This window comes from Cotesia glomerata, linkage group LG5, assembly GCF_020080835.1.
Source record: "Cotesia glomerata isolate CgM1 linkage group LG5, MPM_Cglom_v2.3, whole genome shotgun sequence".
NCBI classification, from domain to species: Eukaryota; Metazoa; Arthropoda; class Insecta; order Hymenoptera; family Braconidae; genus Cotesia; species Cotesia glomerata.
Genome location: NC_058162.1, coordinates 12,898,529 through 12,908,660, shown reverse-complemented (window position 1 = coordinate 12,908,660; position 10,132 = coordinate 12,898,529).

The window sequence follows — 10,132 nt, the reverse complement described above, 5'->3', positions numbered from 1 at the left end:
CTACCCTACACGTCTTTATCCACCTCGTATATAAGCTCTTTCCAGCATCTTCTTTTGCTCTCTTTGATGGCTTTATTCAGTTCACGACGCGCCTTTTTGTACTCTGCGATCAGCTCCGCAGAGTTAGGTCGTCGATAGCCACGCTGAGATATTCTTCTTTTCTTTAGACACTCTTTCCGAAGAACACTAATGTGGTCGTTCCACCAGTGCACTGCCGGGCGTTAGCTTATGCTGTGTTTCCGACCATACTGGCGTCACAGGCCTGGACAACTCTTTTCATCAGGTCCTTGGTCATTTCTTCTGCGGATCCAGTAGTAATCGGTTCACTATTAAGGGCTATTACCAATGTGCTTGTGTCAAAAGGCTTCACTTTCCATCCAATGGTATTGAATGACTTGATTGGTCTTCTTGTATTCCGGTCATGTGATATTTCCCAGAGAATTGCCTTGTGGTCACTGGCTGTTTAGATATCCATCACCTTCCAGTCGTATTTCCCACTGATGAGGCTGCTGCTGACGAAAGTGAGATCTACGATAGAGCTTGCTTCTCCTTTAGTATAGGTTGGCGTATCACCACTGTTGAGCTGGACTACATCTAGTGTAGAGAAAGCTTCTAGGAGTGCTTTTCCTTGCGCATTTGTCTGCTTGCTGCCTCAGTCTACTGCCCAGGAGTTGAAGTCACCGGCAATCGCGACCGGATAATGCTGCTTGGCGTCCTCGGTCAGTTTGTCCAAGAATTCAGTGAATTCAACAATGGATAGGCTAGGTGGTGCATAACAGCTGTAGAAACGGATGCCGTTAACTGTTGCTGCTACAAAGCCGGCATTATCATTGTTAACTACACTCTGGAAGGGATGCTTACCACAAGACCAGATGACAGCCTTGGTGGTGCTGTCAGATTCCCAAGGCTGGGTATTCAGGTATCTGTATGGCTCTGCTATCATTACTAAGTCTAACTCTAGTTCTCTTGCTGTTTGCATAAGCAGATCATGTGCAGCTTCGCAATGGTTTAGGTTTAGCTGCAATATCTTCATGTCTGTTTGTTTGTTATCTTCTGGAGTGCCTCTTTAAATACTGGGCACCTGGATGCGCCGGCATGATGAGCCGAGTTCTCCGCACTTTGATCCGCGTATAATACATATTTCGCTGGGTTTTTGCATTCAGCAATCTTGTGTCCCTCTTGTCCGCACCTAATAAATAGCTTAGACCGATCCACATTGCTCTTGCACTGGGATCCAAGATGTCCAAAGTGCCAGCACTTGAAACATTGGATTGGTCTCCTCGTAGCTCTGATTTGGCAGTTGGTCCAGCCGATCCGGACTTTACCGCTTCCTGTCAATATCTTGCGCACTGCAGCTGCTGGTAGTGTCACAACAGCTGTCTGAGTACCTCTGTAGGCCTTATGAATCTTAATTGTCCCTAGTGGTATCTCGCAGGTTTCTCCGATTTCCGTTTGCAAGGCAGCCTGAATATCCTCCTTGGTTGTGGTACCGTCAAGATCTCGGATTTCGACGTCTTCCTGTGGCCCTTTGCAAATTACATTCGCGTCTTCGTGGAGGATGACCGCGATGGTCTTCTGTAAGGCTTGGCCTCGGTCAGCGCTCTTCCTCGAAAGCGTAATCAGCAAGCTCCCGGTCCTAGTTCTTTGGATCTTATCCACTGTAGTACGGACCTGTTCGTCAGGGACGTCCTGCTTTATTCGCTTCAGAATTTCAGCATACTTTGCCGTCTCTGCGGGACGGATGATCAGTGCGTCCGGCCTGATCCGTTTGCGCGGTTATTTCCGATTAGGCTCTGGCCTGGACTCCTTCGGCAGTTGCTTCTGGAGCTTTTCTACTGCTTGCTCTCTCTTGGACTTCCTTGACTGGACTTTTTGCCATTCATTCACCTCCTTTTTTCCGCCGTTCTGTGTTACCGCGTTTTTCGGGGGACTTGGTTTAAGGTCCTTCTTCTTCTTAGTACGGCTGGTCATTGAGTCTGGGGAATTTCGTTCTTTCCTTTTCCCGGGCCTGATATCAGTTCTAGTTTCCTCTCCGTCTTCGACAACTGACTCGACGTCACCCTCGCCACCTGTGTCCATCTCCTCGACAAACGTGTCGGCTTTTGCTGGTGAAACCGCTGTCACACTCGTCTTCATCACGATATTACCGTGTTGTTATTGGATCTCCTGCCATTCTTGGTCCAGTTTTTTGAACCTTCTCAGGGCACTGCAGATGTTCGTCGACTTCGACTTGATCTCCTTGTGGACATTTTGCTTGGTTTGGAGAAAGTCCTGCAGTCCACTGACTAGCTTCTCCAGATGTGCCAGCGCATCTGTCATCTTCATCTTTGCACTAAGTAGCAGTGCGTCTTGCTGGGCATGAGGCCCGTTTTTACTCTTGTTTGTTTCCTGTGCATTACTCATACTTTTTAATTTACCAGCGCATCGTACGGAGTGGAGCGGGTTGCCATAACTAGGAACGGGTGTACCCTCGGAGATAGTACTCCTACCCCAGTTCCCTGAGGCCTAGCCAACACTTAGCCAGTCCCGGAATACACGGACGGACTAGACTCGCTCGGAGCGGTGAAGATTCCGATCTCTAACACTCACTGCGTACTTCCTGATCAAGGCCCGAAGTGGCTGGCTCCTGATCCACTGCTGCAACTTACACCTCGGTAGAGCAAGCTCACATCAGCCGTGGCCTGCATCGTCGGAAACTACGATACAGGTTCCGGTCACTCCCAGTGGGTCACAGCAGAGAACGATCGTCTTGTTAGGTCAGTTAGTGCGACCAACCCATTAAAGGGGAGTTTTGTCCACGGGAGCGTATTTTGTTTGGTTATTTTGCTTGGCTCCTACCCGCTGTACCTCATCAACTAAGAGATTAAGTGTCATCCAAGGACAGCGAGCGTTCTCCCATCCGCTCGGGGAGACGCGCCCTGTAGCAGTATCTCTTCTGCCCCGAGTGTGTGTGTGTGTGTGTGTGTGTGTGTGTGTGTGTGTGTATGGTATTTCAGGAGATTTGAGACTCGGTGGCTCGTCAGTTCCACCGTATTTAATGACTCCAAACATTCTCTGAAGGTTTTTGTTGGTTTAATACCGGGTATTACCACCCCTGTTTTCAATATCGGCTCTCAACCGTTCAGCCATGTTTATGCAGACGGTAATTTGAGGCTGCGGAATGGTATTCCAAATGTGCTGAAGCGCACGCTCCAAAGCAGCTAAGTTCTGCAAATTTAGATACTCTCTGCGCAACCGACGGCCCATTATGTCCTAAACGTGCTCTATGGGGTTAAGATCTGGACTCATTGCTGGGTGTCACAACAGTGTGATGTCATACCGCTCAAAGAAGCGCCTGGTAATGTTGGCTGTGTGTGGACGTGCGTTTTCTTGCATCAATATGATCGACCTCAGAAGTTCTCGCCTGCGCAGAACAATGGGCCTTAAAATTTGGTCGATGTAGCATCTAGCTGTCAAATTTTCGCGTATAATTACCAAAGGTGTTCTCCAATTCCGTGAAACGCCGCCCCACAGCATAACTGATCCACCGCCGTAGGCAACGACTGGACGGACAAAGTTCTGGCGAAAACGTTCTCCACGACGGCGCCAAACGAGCGGACGTCAGTCGTTGCCATACAGATTAAAACGAGATTCGTCAGTGAATAAAACATTTGTCCATTGTCTCAAGTTCCAATTTTGATGATCGTTAGCATACGCTAAACGAGCTTGACGATGTCTCGCTGTCAACAGGGGTACACAATTAGGGTGTCGTGCGTGTAACCCAGTTTCACGAAGACGGTTGATGACTGTTCGAAAGCAAATGTTTCACATTTGATGCCGTCGTCGCTGTTGCTGTTGTTGTTGCTGTTGTCTGCGATTGGGGAAGTTTCGAGCAACAATGTTCGCATTGACGAAAGGTTGTCGTTGAACTTCTCTAACGATTGCCCGATCATCGCGGGCATTAGTGACTCGATGGCGACCTTGTCTGGGGCGACGATGGTATTGATTCGTCTCTTGGTATCTGGTATAAGCTCGAGATACGACAGATTGACTTACACCCATCCGGATGGCAACTGCATGTTAAGTGTAACCTTCGTCAATAAGAGTCACTAATCGAGCGACTTCCACCTCCGATATATGTCGTCTAACCATGATTAAGAATCAAAAAAGTCAGAAATTTCCAATTTTGACCGAAAAATTAAAAAAAAAAATTTTTTAGCGCAGAGGGATTAGTTTTGAAAAAAAAAGTTGAATGAAGCGATTTGCTAAGGGTTCACGAAAAGAAAAGAAAAACAATCTCCGAAAAGCGTATGACAAAAATCGAAATTCGATTGGGGGTATTAACTTTTTTTATTAATTTAATCAAAAGGACATCAGTAGGATCAAGGACTGCAGCAGCGGAAAGGTGATAAAAATCATTGGGCGATGATTTTTTGAATTTCCTTAACTTGTTAAAAAAAAAATTTTTTTTTGAAATTTTTTTTTCGAAAAAAATGTTTTTTTTTAAAATTTTTTTTTTTGAATTTTTTTTTTTGAAAATTTAAGCACTTTTTGGTACCGAAATGTGGAAAAAGCTCGAAAAAAGAATTTTTTTTCTCATTTTTAAAAATTATGAGCTTTTCAGAGCAAAAAACGTGATCCTTTGATTTTTTCAAAAATTCGATCGAGTGAAACAAAAAAACGGCTGGCTGTATTAATTTGGTTCTTTGTAGGCACATTGAACTGTAAAAGGCACACTTAACATTAGTAGTTTCCTCAATATTTTCGATCCAGCGCTTGATTTTCCAAAAAACCACCAAAAGCCCTTTTTTTGTTGCATTTTCAAATTCATGTGACAAAAAGAAAAATTTTTTTTTTCGAAAAAGCAATGGACAGTCGTTGAGGGGGATTCATTCAAGTTCTTGAAACCCACCTTTAACTTTCTGTGCAATCATTGGTTGCTGAGATATCGATAATCAAAGTCAAAAAGATCTTTTTCCATTTGAAGACCGATATCTCGGCGAGGAGTGGACGTATCAGGGTGTTTAAAAAAAATAAATTGAAGCTAAATGAACAAAGTATCCGATTCTTATAGTGGTTAAGCTAAAAAAATTTTTTCTACACCCGTAAACCAAAAAAAAACCTAAAAAAATTTTGAGAATTTTTTTGTTGCTGGTTTTTCTATGATTACTCAAAAACCGCGGAGGCTACAAAATTTTGAAGTTCTAATCCAAAAACTAGACACTTGGAGCCATATTTTCCTTTTTTTAGATTTCCTGTACGATCATTTCTCTCAAAGTTACGGCCTGTTGAAAACTACCGAAAAATTTGGAATTTTTTTTTGATCCCTTAATTTTTTCTAGTAGTGTAACTATCTATGATTATGCGTAATTCTGCATAGTTATATATACATATACAAAATTAAGGAAAAAATATATCCAGAATTATATACAACTATATATAACTCTGAATTATTATACATGAATCATATATAATTATATATGATTCATATATGAATTCATATATAATTATATATAATTGCACATAATCTTTTTTACCTGGGTCCAAAAATGAATTATGTAATTCATTTCAAGAACTTGGAACAGTTTTTGCAGCTCGAGATGAAACTTATAAACGTTCACCGAGTATTGAAGTTTTCGCAGTCACCGTGGCTCAAACCTTATATCGACAAAAACACCGAGTGTCATAAAAATGACACCAATGAGTTTGAAAAAACTTTTTTCAAGCTCATGAACAACGCAGTGTTTGGTAAGACCATGGAGAATGTACGTAAACACAAGGATGTCAAGCTGGTGACAAAGTGGCTTGGTCGATATGGTGCAAAAAGTTTGATTTCAAACTTTAACAGCTTCACGATTTTCGGGGAAAATCTAGTAATAGTTAAGGTGAATAAATTGAATGTTATCTTCAATAAACCGATTTATGTCGGTTTCAGTATCCTTCATTTGTCCAAGATCTTTGTATATGATTTTCATTACAAACATGTCAAGGAGAACTTCGACAATGACGCTGCAAAGCTGATCTATACTGACACGGGCAGCCTCATCTATCACTTCAAGGTACCCGATTTTTTTCAAGTCATCAAATGTGATATACACAAGTTTGATACTTCTGACTTCCCAATCAACAACGAGTATGGCATGCCTCAAAAGAATAAGAAGGTTCTTGGGCTCATGAAGGATGAAAGCAATGGAAAAATTGTGTCAGAGTTTATCGACCTCAGAGCAAAGCTGTATGCATTCAAGCGGCACGAGAAAAGTGAGGTGAAGAAGAGAGCCAAGGGAGTTAAGGAATCAACGTTGCGAATGATCACATTTGATGACTTCAAGAATTGCTTATTAGATCATGTAAATATTTGTAAAGAGCAATTCTTGATAAGAAGTGATAAACACGTTGTAAAAACTATCAAACAAAATAATCTTGCGCTGAGCTGGGATGATGACAAACGTCAACTGCTGGACGACTCTACACGGAAAAAAAATCCTATGAAAAATTACAATGGTAACATCGTAATCCAGGACTAGACTTTCAGTATGTTGATTTTTACGATGCTGCCGTCTACACTGTTAAAAAAAATCCCGAAATTTTACAATACATCGTTTTTCGATAGCCGAGTTTTCAACAGATGTTGACGTTTTGAGATCCTAGGAAGCCTCCCCTAATGTTTCCGCGGTGATGTCCGTATGTTTGTATGTATGTATGTATGTGTGTGTGTGTGTGTGTGTGTGTGTGTTTGTGTGTGTGTGTGTGTATGTGTGTGTGTGTGTGTGGCCGTATGTAAACCTCTCATAACTTTTAAACGGCTCGACCGATTTTATCGCGGTTGGTGCAATTCGAAAGGACTTGACCAAACTTAGATTTTGAATACGATTAGGACCGATTCGGATCAGTTGATTTTGAGAAATCTCAAAAAAACTACAAAAAAAAAATTTGTTTAAATGTGGTTTTCTTGGAATTACTTCTAATCAGCTGTGTTGATCAATTCTAAAACCTAATCAGCTCTGAACATCAAAAACCACGTCGATTGCCGCTATCCCGGTCAAAATCGGATGATTCGTTTGTGAGTTATCGGTGTCGAAAAAAAAAAAACTAAAAAAAATGTTTTCACGGAATTACATCGAAATTCCTACTTCGATCGATAAAAACTTGAAAATTCTTTATAAGGGCTAAAAAACTGCGTTGAATGCCATTAACCGCGTGAGAATCGGTTTATTCATTCAAAAGTTATTGCGGTTTTAAAATTTAAGAAATAGTGTTTTATTAAACTTCTACCAGATTCTTGAGCTCGGAGAGCTCAAAATGACACAAAAATGATATTTGTGAGCTCAAAGAGCTCAAAAACGTAGAGAGTGCAATTTTGAGCGTTTAAGTATGAAATTAGCGGGAAGTTGCAGGAATGGCCTTTAGGCTCAACCATTTTTCTAATTTTTTTTCATAGTTTTACTCAAAAGTTTATTCAGAAAATTTAATGCCCTTTAATTTGACGTAATCTGCCGCAGAGTTACTGTCAATCAAAGCAAAAAAATTAGAAAAACGGTTCACTCTAAAGGCTATCTCTGCAACTTCCCGCTAATTCCATACCTGGGCGCTTAAATTGTACTTATGATGTTTTCGAGATTTTTGAGCTCAAAATATAATTTATGTGATATTTTGAGCTCGCTGAGTTCAAAATGATAATATTTCTATGCATGTGAGCTCTCCCAGCTCAAAAGTCTTATAGAAGTTTCATAGAACACTATTTTTGGAATTTTTAAACCGCAATAACTTTTGAATGGATCAACCGATTTTCACGCGGTTGATGGCCTTCGTCGCAGTTTTATCGTTCTCATAAGTAATTTTCAGGTTTTAATCGATCGAACAAAAAGTTTCGGAGTAATCCCGAAAAAACACTGTTTTCGGTTTTCTATCGTTCACGATATCTCTCGAACAAATCAACCGATTTTGACCAGCTTGGTGGCGATCGACGTGGTTTTTTATTTTTTAAAGCTGATTATTTTTTGGAATCGATCGGTGAAGCCGTTTAAAAGTTATCCAAAAAAAACCACATTTGAAAAAATTTTTTTTCTTAGATTTTTTAAGATTTCTCAAAATCTACTGATCTGAATCAGTCCAAATTATACTCAAAATCTAAGTATGGCCAAGCCCTTTCAAATGGCACCAACCGCGATAAAATCGGATGAGCCGTTCAAAAGTTATAAGCGGTTCACATACTTTCACACACACACACTCACACACACATAAACACACATACATACAGACACCCCGACAACCTCGCAGAAGTAGTCAGGGAAGCTTCTTATGACCTTCAAACGTCGAAATCTGATGAAACCTCGGTTTTTTCAAAACGGGGTGAAAACAATAACTTCCCGATTTTTGAAAATCTTCGATTTTCTTAGCGGGAAGTTAAAAATTTTTTTTTTAAGTGTTTTTTTTTTGGAATAACTTTCAAACGGCTTCATCGATTATTTTTAAAATATAATCCGCCCTTACGCTTGAAAAACCACGTCTACTGCTGCTAATCCAGTCAAAATCGGTTGATTCATTCGAGAGATGTCGTGAACGAAATAAAACCGAAAAAAGTGTTTTTTTCGCGTAACTTCGAAATTTCTTTCCGGATCGTTTTCGATAAAATAAAATAATTTTTGGAGCTCAAAAAACCGCGTCGATCGCCTTCAAGAACGTAGAAATCGGTTGATTGGTTCGAGAGAAATCCTCAACGAAATATTTGGAAACAAGGATTTTTAACTTTCCGCTAGTTGTGTGTGTGTGTGTGTGTGTGTGTGTGTGTGTGTGTCTGTGTGTGTGTAAGTATGTAAACCTCTCATAACTTTTGTATGGCTTGACCGATTCGATCGTGGTTGGCGCCATTCGAAAAAGCTTGTCCAAACTTAGATTTTGAATATAATTTGGACCGATTTGAACCGATAGATTTCGAGAAATCTAAAAAAAACTGTAAAAAAAAATTTTTTCAAATGTGGTATTTTTGGAATAACTTTCGAACGGCTTTATCGATCAACTAAAAAAACTAATCAGCTCTTTACCTTGAAAAACCACGTCGATCGCCGCTAATCCGGTCAAAATCGGTTCATTCATTTAAGAGTTATCGAAAACGAAAAATTTCGAAAAAAGTGTTTTTTTCACATAACTTCGAGATTTCTTTTTGGATCATTTCTGACAAAATAAAATAATTAGTAGAGCCTAAAAAATCACGTCGATCGTTACCAAGAACGTGAAAATTGGTTGATTGGTTCGTGAGTTATCGTTGTCGAAAAAATTCGGAAAAAGTGAATTTTTTAAATGTCTCTAAGATTTTCGGTTCGATCAGTTTGTGTTCAAAAGTATATCATAGATTCTAAAAAAGTGCGTGGAATACTGCCAACCGCGTGAAAGTCGATTCATTCATTTAGAAATTATTGCAGTTTAAAAATTCAAAAAATACTGTTTTATTAAACCTACATCAGCCTTTTGAGCTCGAAGAGCTCAAAAGCATACATAAGCTATTTCTTTGAGCTCGGAGAGCTCAAAATAACACAAATTGTATTTTTGAGCTCGAAGAGCTCAGAAACGTCATAAGTGCAATTTCAAGCGTTTAGGTACGGAATTGGCGGGAAGTTGCAGGGATGGCCTTTAGGGTCAGCCGTTTTCCAGATTTTTGATTTTGCTGTACGATCATTTTCCTAGGAGTTACAGTTCGTTGAAAATCATTAAAAATTTAGAATTTTTTTTATATCCTTTAATTTTTGTGACAAGTGTATTAAACCATTTCCACGAAATGTGTTGTTTCACGTGATTACTGTATGTGATAGTACCCACAATTTTCAACGGATATTAATAAATGTTAATAAATCTCTATCTATTCAAAATCGATTATCTTCTTCAAGATCTCAGCCAGAGTTCTTTTCACCAGTATCACCTACATTTGTTCAGTCTCCGACTAGTGATAGTGTTTTCACTCCTAGCACACCTAGAGAAATAAATACGGTAATGACTGAATCTCCTCAGAAATCTACTCAGGAATCTCTACCAGAAGGTTGGCCAGGTATGACCACCGATGAAAAGCTAACAACAGTAATGAAGTCTCTTTGTATCCCCTAACTATAAGCGGTAGCCGAAATTCCCTGGAAATTAAAGCTCAATCAACATCTTTATCCAC